Source organism: Oreochromis aureus, linkage group 3, assembly GCF_013358895.1.
Source record: "Oreochromis aureus strain Israel breed Guangdong linkage group 3, ZZ_aureus, whole genome shotgun sequence".
In the NCBI taxonomy this organism is placed as follows: domain Eukaryota; kingdom Metazoa; phylum Chordata; class Actinopteri; order Cichliformes; family Cichlidae; genus Oreochromis; species Oreochromis aureus.
The window spans coordinates 41407420-41417504 of NC_052944.1; positions in this window are offsets into that span (position 1 = coordinate 41407420).

Here is a 10085-nt window from a genome sequence, read left to right on the forward strand (position 1 = left end):
CTGTTAGAAATCCTGTATTGATGTGACTAAAAAAGCACCAGAAATTGTTTCGTTTGTCTTTCTTTTATATTAAGGAATATATCCATGTTCATCATTACTACCTATGCACTACATTACAAGTGTCATTTTCATGCTGTAGTTAACTGAATCAAAGATAATAATTCCCTATACATATATACATATGTGAATATGTACTGGATTAAAAAAGGCCAAAACATGTGAATATAACAAGAAAAATGTTTCAATACAAAATTCATTTTCAGATGTCTTTATGAGTCTGTTAAAGTAGGTGCTGTTGTGTTTTTATGGCTTATTGTACATCTAGTCAAACAACAGCTATCGGTTTTACTTTTTATTAAAGTAAACTTTTATGGACATATTTAAATTTTATGCTTGTAAAACACATTTTTATTAAAATATTTGCAACTTCTACATTTATTTCAAACCCTGCAGGTGCAGTTTTTATTTATTTGTGCATAAGGTATTATCAGCTACGGTAACGGTAATCTGTAACACTGTTACAGATTAAATAAACTTTGAGAGCTCGGACAGTACTCATGTACACGTTAAAACATCAAAAACATGACGGCCTGAACGAAAAACAATCCAGAAATATGAAATCTATACATGCAGGCATGTTCAGTATATAAAGAGACATTATATGATGTGTGTGTGTGTGTCTGTGTGTGTGTGTGTGTGTGTGTTTTACAGGAATAATATGAATTTCACGGTGGCTGGACGCTTTTAGAGGACTGACCTGTCCAAAAGTAGGCTAGTAGTGCAATGCCTTCAGTCGCCTCCAGCATGGACTGAGCACTTTGTGTGTGTGTGTGTGTGTGTGTGTGTGTGTGTGTGTGTGTGTGTGTGTGTGTGTGTGTGTGTGCGTGTGTGTGTGAGTGTGAGAGAGAGAGATGGCACACATATGAAATGTTGGTCAAGACACAACCTCACTTGGCTTCATTTCTTTCATCTCCTACCGTCATAGACGCAAACGCTCACACACTTACACTAAAGCGAGTACATTTGAAGCTTTTTCACATTTACGCTTCGTTATTTTTTCATTTTCGGGTACTATTATTGCATTTTTATTTTAGCATATTTGTGAGGTAAGTAAAATATTTGATCAGATTTTACTCCAATATGTTGATTTGATAACTTCAGCTACAAGTTACTTAATAGTTTAACATTCTGCACACTAAATATTTTTGAGCTTTCAGTTACTTAAAGAAATAAACTATGGCATGAAAAATGACAAAAACAAGGCAAGTGCAGGTGTCACATGTGTTGAGTGACTGAGCTGACATTTTTTTCACTATTTTTTTTACATCTCACAAAGTAAATGAGTGGTTCAATCAAGAGAATAATGAACAGATTATACTGATAAAAAATATTTAGAGGTTAGCAACTTTAACAAATTAATTATAAGAAAACAATGTAGCAAATCTGGAAATGTAGAATATGATAATTATGATTATTTATCTTGCACAGATATAAACAGAGCCACATAGTGATTACTCAGGACAGCAACAGATTAAAAAACTAAATGTGCTATATTCAATTACATGTGTAAAGGTTAAAAAAAAGAGAGAGAATTAAAGCAACATAAAGGTCTTTATCTGTTGCACAATTTGCTGTGATAATTTTGTTCCGCTGTGATCACCAGATGTTTTAGGCCTTCCCATCCTTTTCTGTCCAGCAGGGGTCGATGTTGAGGCAGCTTTTGTAATTCTTTTTTGAGCATCTTTACGATGTGGCAGATCTGTTTTAGCCTCCTCATCTTTCAGGCCGTCTTCCAGGGGCGTAATTTCCAGAGGAGTTAGGGGGGTTATGACCCCCCCCCAATACTCAGACCCAACCAATAAACCCCCCCAGTGAAATTATGAATTATCTTGCCGAAATAGGCTATTGATTTTCTTTACTCATTTCAGTTATTACCAGCAAAATAGTTGCATGTTTAATCATCTGGGAATTTACCCAGATTTATTTATTTATTTACACAGAGATCTTGACCCCCCAATGTTCAGCACAAAGTTACGCTGATGCTGTCTTCTCTCCTGTTGCAGATCCTTCTAAGACAGCTGGAAGGTGGCAGTTTTTTTCATGTCCTTCTGCACTACCCTCCAACATCCCGAGCCACATGGTAGCACCGAGTTAACATCACTATTATAGAGCCTAGTCTTGGTTTTAAAGTTGCGTTGCTTCAACTTCCTGAAGTGACAGAGGTGGCTAGAAGCACCTCAAGCTTTATTAACTCTGCCTCTGATGTCTTTATGGTCACTGCCTATCAGGCTATGAAAGTACTTCAGCATTCTTCAGGGTCGACCAACTAACGTGTTATCATCACTTCTGTCTACTTCTGGTTGATATATAGACCACTTCCCTTGGCATAGCTACACAACACAAGACAAGGCCACACAGCTGACTTTCCACTTAAGCTGAGAAATTTAAGAATAAATGTATAAGTGCTCAAATCATATAGGGACTATTAAGCATAACTGGAGCCTTTGAGACCCACCGCGTTCCTGGTGATCTAAGCACATCTGCAAAGCTGCAAAAAGGTGCAAAAAGGCTGAATGAATAAAAATACAACAGTGATTCAAAGGACAGAGAGGACAGTGATGATTTTATAGTGCTGCAGCCTGGTGGATCACATTTATTTGTCAGTACTACAATCAGACCACTAGATGGAGATAAAGGCCTGAGGATAATCCAGAGTAACTGATAAAAAGGTCCAGTGCAGTAACACACACATATATTTGTGCTTGCATCTTTGTGAATACACTTGCTGACTTCATCTTTACCTTAACCTGAACTTTTTGGCTTTGTGGATTTTGACAACATTTGTACCATCAGTAGCAGAAATGGGAGTAATTTCCATGGGAAGAATATCATACTAGTCACAATCTGTAGGCCGTCTTTGCCAATTATTGTTTATTTCTTTTGAGGAAACCACTCTTGTATCCATGGATTGTGGGCACATCAGTTCTGTGGTTGCCAGCATTTTTTTTTAGAATAACTTGTCCTAGATTGTTCACAAGGATTATGTGTATTGATGGAAAATGGCTAATAGTGTGAACCAGCTAAAAGGTCCTACTACGGTCAAAAACTCAAACTAGCAGATTCCTGAAATGTGACTAATACAGACTGATTCTTTGTCCCATCTCCCACAATATGAACAGTACAAGTCTAGTATAGAACAGCTCTTTGAAGTTATATCCAAAGACCTGTGGACTAAAACTGAACCCAGTTCTCACAAATACAGCAGCACAGGCACCCTTTAAACCATAACCACTACCTCACTTAAACTAAAATGTGTCACTGAAAGTTAGTGATTTACATAGTAATAAATTATTTTTAGATCACAAAGACAAGGTGTCCACAATTTGACAGTCTGCTTAACACGGACTAGCGTGTTTTTGTACTTTTGTTTGTGGTCAGTACCTCAAACCCAGTCTGAACACTCAAACATGCCTTTGAAAGTCTGTCCCAAAGTGGGGACCAGCCAAAGTTGTCCTTGCCTTCCTTAAATATCAGAAGAATTAGAAATCTAAATTTAGGGCTGTCTGGCAAACACACACATAAGCTTTACTTGGATAGGCCTGTTTTGTAGTCTGCTTGGAGAACACTTTCATAGTTGGTGCCCCTGTAGTAAAATGTCTGTGTCTGAGCTGTACCACCCCCAGTTTGTCATAAAGAAATGGGAGGTACACAGACATTCACACAAAGCCTTGCATTTACCCTCTGATTACAAAATTTCCATCTGCTGGACCCAAGTGGAGTGTTGCAGGTGTGGAAGGTATAGCACTTATGTAAATTTAAACTTCAACCTTGCATTGAAACAAGTCTTTGCTCTGAAATATATTAATATATGGCATAGGTCCCCATAAGGGAGGCTAGTCCCCACAATATGTCTATGCAAACAAAGTCCCTAATACAGGTTCACACACAATAACTGCTGGCATAAGACTAATACTTTACAAGTTTTCACACTAAAACACACTCACAGCAAACACATTTTTATCCCCACAACATGAGTAATACAAAGACAAACATGGCTGCAAGTGTCCAAACTTTATTAGAATACACGAGTGTTACTTTTTACTCCAACTTTATCTTTCACAAATTAATCGCTAAAAGTGAGACTGAGGCTTCGATCAGCCTGTTGAAGCTGTAAAGAGAGGCCAAACTGACAGTTTGTCCACAGGGATGCAGAAAACGTACAGTAAACATGAGGAGTTATTCTGATACTGCAATATGAACCTGCCTCTCTCCATCTCCACTCACCATCTGCCGCACACACACACACACACGCACACACACTTTTCATTTCTCTATTACTTGTCCCCATTCCTCACCCGTCTCACTGTCTTACTCTCTCTCTCACACACACACACACACACACACACACACACACACACACACACGCACGCACACACACACACACACACCTAACCTGTCTGACACAGTAGCATCTGGTATCTCTATGCTGCTGCCTCTCTCCTGAGACACACATACACACACACACACACTTTACTATTGCAGCAGCAACATGTCACAGGATCATAATTTACCTGCAGTTTAATAACTGACAGAGGAAGTGCAAATATTTAAAAATACCAACCTTCTGTTAACAGCTACACACAGACACACACACACATATAGATGTCTTGATGGATGCTCAATCATCCAGTTAAGGAAATCCCGGAAAGTTGAATCTCCCGCTGAAAACGCTATGCCCAGATAGGGACACTGAACTTTCTGTGACAAAGTTAAAGTGCAGCTAAGGCAAATTCACAGCTAAATGCAATTAATCTTTAAGTTTTATTGCCACTACAAAAAAATCCAAATGTGAATTTTACATTTTTATCATATCATTGCATTTTATAGAATTTTTGCTGCTGTACATATTTTAATATATTTAAAACAGTTTTATATTTATATAAATTTTTTCTCCTGTGTTGATCCAGCGCTGGCTGTATATTGAATGACAATAAAAAGTCTGTCAGTCATAAATGAGTCATTGAGGATGTACATTGTGTTTTTAATGTTTAGGTGTATAATCTTTTGGGTCTTGAGGTCAAAGAAGAAAACAGTCACTGTTGGGAAGCTATAGTATTAAATCTTTGTAGGTGGAAATGCAAACCTGTTTTATGAAACACAATAAAGTTATACCAAATTTTTACCACTGTACAGTTTAAAGGACAAAAAAAAAAAAAAAAAATAGATGACATGACAACAGGACTAGTAGAAAAGAATAATAACTATTAATTAAGCAGAAAACTCCATAGCTGAAAACTGCAGTTCCCCTAGTTGCCACTTGAGGCTGATCTACATCTTTGCGAGAATGTCTCATGACACTGACGTAAGCGAGTGCGACGTTCGTGACAACAGCTGTGTGCAGATCAACAATATGAGTATGAGCATGCAGCGTTTAAAGCGTGGAAGTACTGACCTTACTTTGAGTTTGATTCCATAAAAAGTGACAAAAACATTAGCGTCCGCTGTTCACTGCGTGGGAAGAAAACTTCTTTTTAAACCCCTAAACTTCCAAGCAAGCAGCAAGTGCGCTACGACGTAATGTGAAATTCACAGAGAAACTCGCGGATTCTTCCACTGACCGCTGCGGCACACCTGCACCAGGGTAAACCTCCGCCTAACCCACTCCTGCTTTACATGTAATGGACACTATTGCTCCCATTAAGGTGAAGGTTATCTCTGGAAGGAAGAAGTCCCCATGGAGAAACTCCACACTGGTGAAAAATGAAAAAAGAGAGTGTAGGAAAGCTGAGCGCAGATGGAGAAAAACAAACCTCCAGGTTCATTATGACATCTATAAAGAGAAACTTCACAATTATAATTTACAACTGAGGAGTGCAAGGAGGTCCTACTTCTCTGACATCATCACCTAAAACAATCATAATGCTCGGGTCTTATTTACTACAGTTGACAGGCTAACAAACCTTCCTGTGTCAGTGGCAGCTGAACTTCATTCGACCATGGCCTGCAATGACTTTGCCAAATTCTTCACAGAAAAAATCCAAAAGATTAGACAAGCAATTAGTTCATCAACAGCAGATCCAGGATATGTACTGTGTCCACCGAAAAACTGTTTAAATACCATGAAACAGTTTCAACCTATTAACAGCAAAGACCTGGAGGACATCTTAGGTCAACTGAACTCCTCCTCTTGCTGTTTAGATGTCCTGCCAACAAGTTTTTTCAAAAAGGTCTCAAAGACTTTGGAGTCAGACCTGTTACAGATCGTAAACTTTTCTTTAATATCAGGTGTGTTTCCAGAATCACTAAAACTGCTGTAATAAAACCTATACTGAAAAGGACAATCTTGACAAGACACAAATGAATAACTACAGGCCGATCTCAAATCTCCCATTTTTAAGTAAGATCATTGAAAAAGCAGTTTCTCAACAGCTCAATTACTTCTTAACACAGAATACCTGCTATGATGCCTTCCAGTCAGGTTTTAGACAGAACCACAGCACTGAAACCGCTCTGACCAAAGTGTTTAATGACATGTGTCTGAATACAGACAGTGGAAAAATGTCAGTCTTAGTTTTACTGGATCTCAGTGCAGCATTTGATACTGTTGACCACAACATATTACTCAAACGACTGGAGAACTGGGCAGGTTTTTCAGGAACTGTACTAAACTGGTTCAAAACATACTTAGAAAACAGGAAATACTTTGTATCAATAGGTAACTTCACATCTGAGCAGACAAGTATCACATGCGGAGTTCCCCAAGGTTCCATCTTGGGACCCCTTCTGTTCAACATTTACATGCTCCCACTGGCACAGATTACAAAGAACAACAAAATAAACTATCATAGCTATGCAGATGACACACAAATATATATCACAATGTCACCAGGAGACCGAGGCCCTGTACAGGCTCTTGGTAAATGCATTGAGGAAATTAATGACTGGCTGTGCCACAATTTTCTCCAGCTAAACAAAAACAAAACTGAAGTAATAGTCTTTGGTGCAAAAGAAAAACGATTACAGGTCACCAGAGAACTTCAATCTATACACCTAAAAACCACAAACCAGGCGAGAAATTTGGGTGTAGTGATGGATACAGACCTAAACTTAGAAAAACACATTAAGACAATAACAAAATCAGCTTACTATCACCTCAAGAATATTTCAAGGATAAAAGATCTGATGTCTCAACAGGACCTGGAAAAACTAGTCCATGCATTCATCTTTAGTAGGCTTGATTACTGTAACAGCATCTTTACAGGTCTACCTAAAAATCAGTCAGACAACTACAGCTCATTCAGAACTCTGCTGCTCGAGTCCTCACTAAGACCAAAAAGTGGACCACATCAGTCCAGCTCTGAGGTCTTTACACTGGCTGCCTGTCCGTCAGAGGATAGTCTTTAAAGTTCTGATGCTGGTCTATAAAGCTCTGAATGGTTTAGGACCAAAATACATCAGTGACCTCCTGACCCAGTATGAACCTTCCAGATCTCTCAGGTCATCTGGATCCGGTCTTTTATCAGTTCCCAGAGTCAGAACCAGACACGGAGAAGCTGCATTCAGCTTTTATGCTCCTTATATCTGGAACAAACTCCCAGAAAGCCTCAGATCAGCTGAAACACTCAGTTTATTTAAATCCAGGTTGAAGACTCACCTGTTCTCAGCTGCTTTTGAATAAAGCACCAAATCCACACTTTTAAGCTTAAATTCCAAAACTTGCATTTTAACTACTGATTTTATCTACTGTTCTGATTTTATCTACTGTTTTGATTTTTGATTTTATATACTGTTTTGTTTGTTTGTTTGCTTGTTTGCTTGTCTTAATCAATTTTAAATCATGCTTTTTATCTATTTTGTTTTTAATGTCTCTGTAAAGCACTTTGAATCACCTTGTTGTTGAATTGTGCTATATAAATAAACTTGCCTTGCCTTGCCTTATAGGTGAAAATAGAGCAACAGGACCGCTAGTCTTTGATTTTATTTATTTTCTGCTGTGTTTTACTTGCATCTGTTTGAAAGAGTGAGTGTAAACACAAAAAAATATTTTATTTTATGTGCTGGAATGTGCAGAAAATAGGTTTAAATGTTAAATAAATTTCTTCCAGTCAGAGAATGTTGCATTTAATTTAATTTTTGCTTGATGCATAAAGTTAAAAGATTAAAACTAATAAAACAAGTTTTAAAAAGAGACTTTTTCCATTTGATTACATTTTGTATGATGAATTATGCAGAAAAAGTAGAATTGGGCTGAAAGATCTATCGCTTTATTACCTATTCAGGTTGTAAATCGTGTTTTTAAAAAGTAACTAAGTAACTAAGCAATTAATTACTTTTGAAAATAAGTAATCAGTAAAGTAACGGGATTACTTTTTGGGGGAAGTAATCAGTAATTAGTTACTGATTACTTTTTTCAAGTAACTTGACCAACACTGGTCCTGACACAGGACAAGCCAAAGTGTGTCTGCAAGAGGTCAATCCTGCCAACTGGAGTCACTGAACTCCACTATGTTTGTGCTGATGGAGCCTTTTTAGGGCATTTTAATGGACTGCCTGATGTTATGGTGCGCTCTGTGGTACAGGGCATCATATAGGTCTATATACCAGTTTTGGTGAGTAAAAGTCTAGTACTTTATTAGTCTAGTATTAATTAACAGGTACTTACATCTGTACAGTTTATGGTTCAGTCAGCTAAAAATATTAGCTGGTAGCTTCAGCCTCTTCTCTAAATATGGCAGTTTTGTCTCCAAAAAACAACAACAACAACAACAACAAAAATGGTTACATCCATGTTTTTACATTACTTAAGTTTGTCTAAAACCTTTAATTTTTCCATTATTCCTCCATGTCTGCCTCATACCCAGCCCTCTGCTCATCCTTGAGGAAGTAGTCCCACAAGGACTGTGTTTCTGTTCTGGATTGCACCACCTGTCAGCAAAGTTCTCTCTTCAAGGCAGCTTCAGGTTCTGTAAATCAATCCAGTGGGACTCACATGCTAACCCAAACTGATGAATTGATGTATGTCTGGGTGTTGCTGATGAGTGTGGAGTGGTGCTTTACCCTGTATCGGATTGCTGTTGTGCGTGGCAGCTCTTGATTTACACGTTAGAACTCTAGAGTCCTCAAAATCTCTACCATGACAGACTAGATTTTGATTCAAGAAAATGGATGGATGGATGGATGGATGGATGGATGGATGGATCTTGACCCACTTGCCAAGTTTGACTGGACTACAAGTATGGCACATGTCTAATGTAACTGCTAAGCCCAAGAGCAGTACTCTAATGCTTCCCTAACTACAGATGTCTGCTATTTTAAGCTCAACTAGAAATCACCATGTTATGCTGATCCATCCGTTTTTTTGCGCTCTTATCCAAGGGTGTGTGTAAGGGTGGCTGTCACCGGGCTGGGATTTGCAGGATACAACCATGACAGATCACCAGTCTGTCTAACAAAAGTTAGAGGATAGAGGGTCACTGCTTCAAGAAACTGAAGTGTATTTGGGTCCACATTGTTAAACACAGGCTAATGAGGAAGTGAGGAGGAGGAACAAATATGTTTGACTGTGTTAAATCTACATCATAGCTATGTCGTAACTGCCAACTTTTTGGTAACCCTACACCTGGTAACCTGATGTGTACCTTCCTAGAATTATAACCACATCTTGCTGTTGATGCAACCCACACAGATATAAATCCCGCAATGGCTTCAACCACTTGTTTATACAACATCATGGGCTCTGAATATATCCTCCACTGAAGCATAACTTTGGCATCAGGCACCTGGGCCTCATAGAGATAGTTTAGGAGCAAAAGCTTGAACTTGAATCAGTCTGAACTCTGATCAGGATGCCTCTAACTAGGGTTTCAGAGCTAGTCCACCTGGTAGGAGACTCCAAGGGTAGACCAAAAACACACTGGAGAGACTGTGTATTTGGACCTGGGTCACCTTCAGATTGTCCAGCCTAGGCTACATTCGGCAACAACAAGCCAGGGAAACAAACATTTATTATTTATTTATGCAAGTGGAAACATTGTGCCCCATTTTTTTGTTTGTTTGTTGTCTTTTCTATTAACTTTGTGTCTTTT